Genomic DNA, 9851 nt, shown 5'->3' with positions numbered 1-9851 from the left:
CAGCTGCCTCAGCCAAGCTCCTCTTCTCTCTCAGCCCCCACTTTCTCATCTGTGAAATGGGTGTAAACAGCCTACCTCCCAGGAGCGTTGGGAGCATTATATGGTAAGTAGGTTAGCCCAGAGGTGTGGGTATTTGATAAATGTGTACAGGTTATAGGAGATGGAGTTTCCCTCATTTCTTTTCTTTTTTTTAAAAAGATTTATTTATTTATTTGAAAAAGAGAGAGACAGCAGGGGGAGGGGCAGAGGGAGAGGAAGAGAGAGAATCCCAAGCAGACTCCCTACTGAGCGAGGAGCCTGTGGCAGGGCTCAGTCTCACCATCTCAAGGTCATGACCTGAGCTGAAATCAAGAGCTGGATGCTCAACCAACTGAGCCATCCAGGTGCCCCTCCCTCGTTTCTTTTAAAGTTGCATTCGTTCATTCATTCATTCATTCATTCACCAGGGTAATGCATTCCCATGATTCAAAAGTCAACAGGTAGAAAAGGGTGTATGGTGAGAATCTCCCTCACACCACTGTTTCTGGGGCACCAGCTCCTTTCTACAAAGGCAGCCAGTGTTATCTGTGTCTTGTTTGACCTTTTAGACATATTTTATGCATCCATGAGAAAATATGTTCACATCAGCCCTCTGCTTTTTGTTACACAAATGGCAGTATACTAGAGGTATCCTTTGGCTCCTTGTTTTGTTTTACTTTGTGTTTTTCTTCCCAACTTAGCAATATATTTTGGAGAGTCCTCCACATTGGTGCACAGCATGGTTCATCAGTCATTTCCACATCTGGATAGTTCTCCACTGCTTAGACGTTCCATGGTGTATTGAACCAGTCCCCTGAGGATGGACATTCATATTGCTTCCAGTCTCTTGCTATTCCAAACAATTCTGTAATAAATAATTTTGGACAGAAGTCATTTTTTTCGTATGCATATATGTCTCTAAAACAAATTCCTGGAAGTGAAATTGCTGGTCAAAAGGAACAAACTCACATTTGTTAAAAATTTTTTTAAAAAGTCCGTGTATGGGAGAGGGAGTATATGGAGCAAGAACTGCAGAATGTTTGTCCAAGTTGAAGCTGATCAGTACCTGGGAATTCATTATCCAGTTCTTTCTACTTTTATGCATACTTAAAAATGTCTGTAATAAAAAATTGTAAGGATATGGGACTGAAGTTCTGACAAAGAGCTTGGAAGTTATCTCTCCCATCCACAGAAGAGAAAGGCTGAGCAAAGTGAAAATCAACAACTTTTCTTCGACCCAGAAGAGAACTGAGGTCATGGGGCAAATTGCCATTCTGAAAATTGTGATACAGAGAATCACAACTTATTAGAGCAGAAACCCACCAACAGCAATCTCTGGGAGAACCAGTCATGGTAGGGAAATGTAGGCTATAATGAATTGCTGGAAGCTCAATGTGGATGAGGTTCAGAGTTAAAAACTCATGGGGGACCCACTTTGGGGGAGGCCCCCACGGTTTTGTGAGTATTTCCTCCAGGAGCACTACCAAGTTCTCAGAGTGAAGATTAGAACAAAATCCCTTCTATCTTCTGGCAGGGGAAGGGGGAAAGTAGCCATTTTAAAGTATACCATAACATTCTGTTCCTCTTAACAAGGCCTACTTGCCCTCAAGAGAAACTATTTTGCCAGAGCTTAAATGACCTGGTGGGAGAGAAATACCCAACTTCAGCCCCATCTAGCTTTCAGTGTCAGAGGAGGAAAATATTCAACTTCAGCCCAATGTAGCCTTCTTGTTCCATCTAAGGTGGAGTTGGGGAAGGAAGGGGTGGTGGTGGTGAACTAAGAAATACTTGCAAAGGTCACAGCCCATGGGCATAGGCTCATGAAAAGTCAGAACTAATCATAGGGCTACAGAATTCTTCCCCTCACCCCACACCTTACCACCACATCCCTAAAGGCCTATTTACCACAGTTCCTTTTATTCAGTACATCATGTCCAGCTTTCAACAAAAAATTACAAGGCATCCTTAAAGGCAGAAAAACACAGTTTGAAGAGACAGAACAGCATCAGACCAGATTCAGATATGGCAGAGATGTTGGAATGATCAGATTGGGAATTTTTTTTAAATATTTTTTAATTAATTAATTAATTAATTAATTTAAGAGAGAGAGAGAGAGAAAGAAAGAGAGCATGAGCGGGGGAGGGGCAGAGGGAGAGAGAAAATCTCAAGCAGACTCCACACTGAGTACAGAGCCCGATGCAGGGCATGATCTCACCACCCTGAGATCATGACCTGCACCAAAATCAAGAGTCAGACACTCAACCAACTGAGCTACCCAAGCGCCCTAGATTGGGAATTTAAAATAACTGATTAATATGCTAAGGGCTCTAGGGGCTTCTGGCTGGCTCAGTTTGTAGAACGTGAGACTCTTGATCTCAGGATCATGAGTTCAAGCCCCATGTTGGGTGTAGACATTACTTAAAAAAAAGAAAAAAGAAAACTATTTAAAAAATATTTAAATATGCTAAGGGCTTTAATGGAAAAAGTAGACAACATTCAAGAACAGAGTATCTTTCTGTATGCTAATGAGGTGACTCTTGGTGGGCCCCTAGATTGTTTCAGGATGGGCACTGGTGGCCAGAGGAACCAAACCATGTGATTAGAGGGTTGGAACTTTCAGTCCCATCCCTAGACCTCCAAGGAGAGGAGAGGGACTAGGGATTGAGTTAATCAATGGCCAATGATTTAATCAATTGTGCTTACATGATGGAACCTCCAAAAAAAAAAACCCTCTAAACAACAGGGTTCAGAGAGTTTCCAAATTGGTGAACACATCCATGCGCTGGAGGGTGACACATCCCAATTCCATGGGGACAGAGCTCCTGCATTCGGGACCCTTCTAGACTCACCCTATGTGCCTCTTCATCTGGTTGTCCCTTTAAATCTTTTATAATACCCTTTATAATAAAGTGGTAAATGTAAGTTAATGTTTTCAAGTATTGTGAGCCATTTCAGCAAATTATTGAACCTTATGGGGTGCTATGGGAATATCTAACTTTGTAGCCAAGTCAGACAGAAATGTAGATACCCTGAGGACGCATTATTTTTGACTGGCATATGAAGTGGGCAGTCTTGTGGAACTGAGGGCTTAACCTGTGGAGTGTGATGCTAACTCCAGAGAGTTAGTGTCAGAATTGAATTAAATTGTAAGACACCCAGTTGGTGTCCAGACAGTTTGAAAATTGGTTGATATGAGGGAAAAACTCCCATATAGTTGGTGTCAAAAGTATTGTGACTAGAGAAACGGTTTTCCCTTAGGCTTGAATAAACGTTTCTCCAAAGAAGATATACAAAAGCCAATAAATACATGAATAGATGCTCAGCATCATTAATCCTTATGGAAATGCAAATCAAAACCACAATGAGATATCTAACCTTACACCCATCAGGATAGGTACTACCCCCCGACCCCCGCCCCCCGCCAAAAAAGACCAAAAAACCCAGAACATAATAATTGTTGGGAGAGATTGAAACCCTTGTACACTGTTGGAGGGAATGTAAAATGGTGCAACCACTGTGAAAAGCAGGATGGCAGTTCCTTGAAAAAAATGTAAAATAGAATTACCATATGATTCAGCAACCTTGGTAAGGTTAATCTTAATTTTTATGGTAGTTTTCTTAATGTGGTTTTAATTTGCATTTCTGAGGTGACTAAAGAAGGTAAACACTCTTTCGTGTGTTTATAGACCAATTCCATAGTCCCTGTTGTGAAATGCCTGTTCAAGTCTTTTGCCTATTTTTCTATTGTCTTTTTTCTTGACGTGTTGGAATTATTCCTATGTACTAGGTAGAAGTCCTTTACCAGTAATATGTCAGAAAATATGTTCTTCCCCTTTGTGAATGGACTTTCCACTGTCCTAAGAGTGTTTTTTGATGAACAGAAATACTTTATTTTATTTAAAAAATTTTTTTAAAGATTTATTAATTTATTTGAGAGAGAGAGTGAGAGAGCACAAGCGGGAGGGGTAAAGGGAGATGGAGAGAGAATCTCAAGCAGACTTCATGCTGAGTGCAGAGCCCAACGTGGGGCTCAATCTCACGACCCAGAGATCATGACCTGGGCTGAAACCAAGAGTCGGATGCTTAACTGACTGAGCCACCCAGACGCCCCCCAGAAGTACTTGATTTTAATGTAGTCTAATTTATCAATATTTTCCTTGATGCTAGTGCCATTATGCTCTGTTCAATAAATATTTGCCTTCCCCAAAGTCACAAATATCTTCTCCAACGCTATCTTTGAGCAGCTTTATTATTTCACTTTTCATATGGTGTGGGGTAAGAGGGAAGATTGATTTTTTTCCATACGGCTATCCAATTGACACTGCCACTTACTGGAAAGACCATCTTCCTTCAGCAGTGTCTGAACCCAATTATTTAGTCCTTGCTCTAGTTGTTCTGTTTTAAGATTATTTTTTTCCTTTTTACACAGCTTTATTGGATCATAATTGATGAATAAAGGTCTGTACATATTTAGAGTATACACTTTGATCAGGTTTGACATATGAATACACCATTAGCATAATGAATATAATAAGAATATCCATCACCCCCAAGGGTCCTCATGCCCTTAACCTGTCCCTCCTTATGCCCTTTCCTTGGGCAATATCGGGTCTGCTTTTTATCACTATAGATTAATTTGCATTTTCTAGAATTTTATGTAAATGGAATCATATAGTATGAATTTATTTTTGGTATGACTTGTTTTTAACTCAGAATAATTATTTTGAGATTCATCCATGTTGTTGTATCAATATGCATCAACTATGTTGTATTAATAGTTCATTCCTTCTTAATGCTGAGAAGTATTCTATTATATGGATATCCTACAATGTGCTTATCTATTCCTTGATGATTTTGGATTTTGGACCTTTGGATTTTTACAGTTGTTGGCTATTGCAAAGAAACTTACTATGAACATTCATATACTAGTCTTTATGTGGACACATGTTTTCATTTCTCTTGACAAATACCTTGTGGTAGAATGGCTGGATTTTATGGTAGTTGTGTGTTTAAATTTTTGAGAAAGTGACAAATTGTTATCCAAAATAAGTATACCAATTTATATACCCACCAACAGTGTAAGAAAGTCCCAGTTGCTCCAGATCCTCATCAGCACTTGGTATGATCAGTGTTTTTTAATTTTAGTCATTGTAGTGGCTGCATAGTGGAATCTCATTGTGATTTTAATTTGCATTTCCTTAATGACTAGTGTTGTTGAGCATCTTTTCATGTGCTTATTTGACAACCATATATCTTCAATGGCAAAGTGTTTGAATAAATACTTGCCCATTTTAAAAAATTGAGTTTGTCTTATTATTGAATGGTAATAGTTTTTGTTGTATTCTAGATACAATTCCTTTGTTAGACCTATGTTTTGCAAATATTTTTTCCTTTTAATGTTCTTAATACTATCTTTTCCTCCCACATTTAACAGTTTTATTAAAGTATAAATCACATATCATACAATTTACCCATTGTAAGTGTACAGGTCAATGATTTTTAGTACATAGTACAGTTGTTGAACTATCACCACAATCTCATTTTAGAACAATTCCACCACCCCCGTAAGTTCCCTTGTGCCTATTTATAGTCACTCCTTACTCCCAACATGGGCCCCAGATAATCACTGATATGTTTACTTTATCTATAGTTCTGCCTTTTCTGGAAATTTAATGTAAGTAAAAATATACAAATTATATTCTTTTTAGTCTGGCTTCTTCACTTGGCAAAATATTTTTGAGGTTCATCTGTCTTGTTTCATTTATCAGTAACTCATTTCTTTTTGTTGCTAAGTAGTATTTATTGTATGATTCACCATTCTCTGGACATTTGGATTGTTTCCAATTTTTGGCTATTATGAATAATGTTGCTATGATTATTCACATGCAAGTCTTTGTGTGGACCTATCTTTTCTTTTAGGATTAGAATTGCTGGGTCATACGACAAGTGTATATTTAATTTTTCAAAACACTGCCAAACAGAATCGTGTCTTTTGAAGAGTAAATATTTTTAATTTGGATGAAATTCAATTTATTGATTTTTCTTTTATAGTTCATTTTTTGTGACATATTTAAGAAATCTTTACCAAACTTAAGATCGCTAATATTTTCTTCTAGAAGCTTTATAGTTTTAATTTTTATATTTAGATCTATGATCTATTTCAAGTTAATTTTTGTATGTGGTGTGAGGTAAGGGTCAAGGTTCTTATTTTTCTTTTTGCATATGGTTATCCAAGTGTTCCAGTAACATTTTTCTTTTTTTTTTTTTTTTCTTTTTAGGTAGGCTCCACACCCAGCATGGAGCCCAATGCGGGGCTTGAACTCACAACCCTGAGATCAAAATTTGAGTTGAGATCAAGAGTCAGACACTTAACAGATTAAACCACCCACACACCCCACCAGCAAAATTTCTTAAAAAATAATATCCCTTTCACATTAGTTGCCTTGGTATCTTTGTCAAATGGTGTGGTCTACTACTGGACTCATATTTCTGCTCTATTGATCTGTATGTCTACCTTTACACCAATACTACACTATCTTGACTATTGTAGCTTTATAATGAGTCTTGAAATAAGGCAGTGTAAGTTCCCCCAACTTACTCTTCTTTCTCAAAATGTTTGACTGTTCCAGATCATTTGTATTTCCATATAAATTTTAGAATCAACTTGTCAAGTTCTACGAAAAAAATCCTGCGTTGAATTTATAGATCAATTTGGGGAGAACTGACATCTTAACCACATTGAGTCTTCTGATCCATGAACACATATATTTCTCTGTTTATTTATATCTCCTTTAATCTCTCAGCAATGTCTTGAGTTTTACATGTGCAGATCTTGCACATCTTTTGTCAAATTTATCATCTCCTTTTATCATTTTTAGAATTTCCATTTGATTATTTTTTGGTAGTTTCCAGTTCCCTGCTGAAATTCTTCTTGTCATCTAATTTGTTGACTATAGTAACTATAGTTTTTTTTTTCTTTCCCCTATCCCCCACCCCAGTAGCTATGGTTATTTTAAAGTCTAGCCCTGATGCCTAAAATATCTGTTTCTAATGTGTGGTTTTTCTCTTGATTTTTGTCCCATTCGGTTATTTCTACATTTTGGTTTTTCATTGAGTATCAGACATAATAGATGAACATGGTAAAGGTAATTTGAGGCTCTGGATGTTACCTTTCTCCAAGGAGAATTTACTTTTACTTTTGCCTAAGCTAGGAGCACCAGTCATCTCAGGTTGCATTTATCAAATCAGGAATTAAGATGATTTGACATGGGCCTGCCATCCCTGAGAGAGGGCTGGTTTAGTTCTGGGGCCCTTACTCCTAGTATGTAATCCTTTGGGTCTCAAATGAAAGCCTGGGCTGTTTACCAGGGTCCTTACATCTTCTTTTTCTTTCTTTCTTTTTTTTTTTTTTAACATATATAACATAAAATTTACCATCTAAACCATTTTTTATGTACAGTTCAAAGGCATTGAGTACACTCATATTGTTCTGTGTGACTGTCACCACCATCTATACCCAGAACTCTTTCCATCTTACAAAACTGAAGCTCTGTACCCATTAAACAATGACTTCCCATTCCCCTACCCCCACCCCAGCCCCTGGCTACCACCATTCTACTTTCTGTCTTTATGAATTTGTCTGCTCTAGGTATCTCATATAAATGGAATCATATAGTATCTGTCTTCCTGTGACTGGCTCATTTCACTTAGCATAATGTCCTCAAGGTTCATTGATGTTGTAGCAGGTGTCAGAATTATGTATACAGCACATTTTGTTTATCCATTCTGTCAATGGACACTGGGTTGATTTCACCTTTGGGCTATTGTGAATAAGCTGCTGTGAACATGGGTGTACAAATAGGGTCCTTACTTAAGAGATCTGCACTCCAATTTTTGTCTCCCCAACCCCACAAAATTGCCAGAAGCTCTTCTCAGCCTCTCAGGTCCTGCTTTAGAACTAGAAAATGCCTCAAGAGATAGAGCACTGCCAGATATCAGGCTTCCCACTCTGAGCTTCCCCTCTCTCTGGGATCTTGGAGCCTTGGTAGCTCTCCAGTATCTTCAAACAGTAGTTTTTGTACAATTTCATCCAGTTTTCCTAATTATTCTCAGTAGAATGATTGGTCTGATACAAGCTAGTCTATCATAGCTAGAAGCAGATGTGTCAATATAATTTTAATTTGCATCGCTCTTATTATGCATGAGGTTGAGCGTCTTTTCTGATATTTAAATGTTGTTTGTGTTTTCTTTGAAATCCTTTCCCATTTTTCTACTGGGCCTTTCTTCTTATTGATTTGTGGGCATTTGTTTCCATGTCTGGAAATTTAGGCTTTGTCTTTGATCTAGAAAGAGCTTTTTGAAGCCAGTTCTAACTTACCATTTAACCAAGTCACTTTCACCTCTTGGGACTTGGTTTATTCCTCTGTGAAATGGGTGAGAGGGCTGGACTTCACCATATGGTCTATGTCTTTTTGATAATCATTCATGGCCTGATCATCTCCTTCTGTAAAGATGAGACCAAAAAAATCTGGGGAGGAGGTTATTGAGACCAAAAAAAAAAAAAAAAAGAAAGAAAAAGAAACCTTTTCCCCATCTTACCTCCACATTCCACTGTGAATTTTTATTGTATCCACTGCTCTCTGGCTTCAGAAACGTTGATTACTGTTAACAGGAGGCGGAAGCAGGGAGCCCGGGGTCCATGCGGGGCTCCCAGGGCCACAGCAATGCAGCATAAAGCCGCTCTCCCCACACTTCCGCCGTCCGCATGAGTTTTGTGATACCTGTGTACCACACGTCCTGTTATTTACTTACATGTTTCCAGCAAATCCACTCGTTTTAATTCTAAATAACTTTACCCTGGGGTGCCTGGGTGGCTCAGTCGTTAGGCGTCTGCCTTCGGCTCAGGTCATGATCCCAGGGTCCTGGGATCGAGCCCCACATCGTGCTCCCTGCTCGGCGGGAAGCCTGCTTCTCCCTCTCCCACTCCCCCTGCTTGTGTTCCCTCTCTCGCTGTGTCTCTCTCTGTCAAATAAATAAATACAATCTTTTAAAAATAAATAAATAAATACCTTTACCCTCCTCTTGAAAGTAATGTGTGAAATCACAGGTTTGCTGCATGAGAGTATTTTTTCTGATATAGGATAACAATTAAAATTGAAAGTGTTTTTTGGTGTGCCCCTTCGACCCTTGGTGAGCAGCCCCGGGCGAGGATCCCTGGTCTGGTGGCCAAGCATGCCATGTGCGGCCAGAACACCCAGAGCCTCCACCCACCAGCCAGGAAACTTTGCCCAAGCATTATTCAAATGTTACTCATTATTACCAGAGTATTGCCAACCAATGCCTGCACACAGAAGCGGAACCTTTCCTACTCTGTGGCTGTGGGTTGTTTTTGTGCTGAAGTGTTCGCAGCCTTTGATGAAAGGTGGCCTCAGCCGGCCTCCCAGACAGAAGGCAGCTTACTGCAGCTACCACCTGAGGTCTCCAGAAAATGTTCTCCTTTCAGAGGCTGCTCGTGCGACGCGGAGCCTTTCTCCTTCTTCTTCTGAGGTCGGTTATTGCTTTTAGCCCAGAGCGATGGCAAGACTCAGAGAGCAGAGATACAGCGGGAGCCCTAAAATAAATTATAAAGTCCAAAATGGAAGGCACTTCAAGTGAGCTCTGAGTGAAAAATAGGTAACGCTTTAGTGCTGTTTTCATAAAAGAAACCACCAGACCAATATATCATTGGGTCTTTTTAACTGTGGCATCTGAATAGATTTAATTCTGATTTTTGACGTGACCAGTGCAGCTCCAATATTTGAGCACTTGTATCATGCCCAGGCCAGATGGTAACT

At 39.1% G+C, this 9851-nt stretch overlaps 1 long non-coding RNA gene across 1 annotated transcript; it reads right to left on the bottom strand.

Annotated features, from left to right (window-relative positions):
• Nucleotides 1-248: 248 nt before the first annotated feature.
• On the bottom strand, nucleotides 249-8951 carry LOC118550559 (uncharacterized). Its single transcript, XR_004924623.2, has 4 exons — nucleotides 8874-8951; nucleotides 8617-8798; nucleotides 8396-8545; nucleotides 249-883 (listed from the first exon to the last, which is right to left on the bottom strand). It is a non-coding gene; the product is annotated as an uncharacterized LOC118550559 (long non-coding RNA).
• Nucleotides 8952-9851: the final 900 nt, after the last annotated feature.

Source organism: Halichoerus grypus, chromosome 2 (genome assembly GCF_964656455.1).
Source record: "Halichoerus grypus chromosome 2, mHalGry1.hap1.1, whole genome shotgun sequence".
Classification (NCBI taxonomy): Eukaryota; Metazoa; Chordata; class Mammalia; order Carnivora; family Phocidae; genus Halichoerus; species Halichoerus grypus.
Note: the sequence above shows the minus strand (reverse complement) of the source record. Positions and strands in the feature narration are given on the sequence as shown.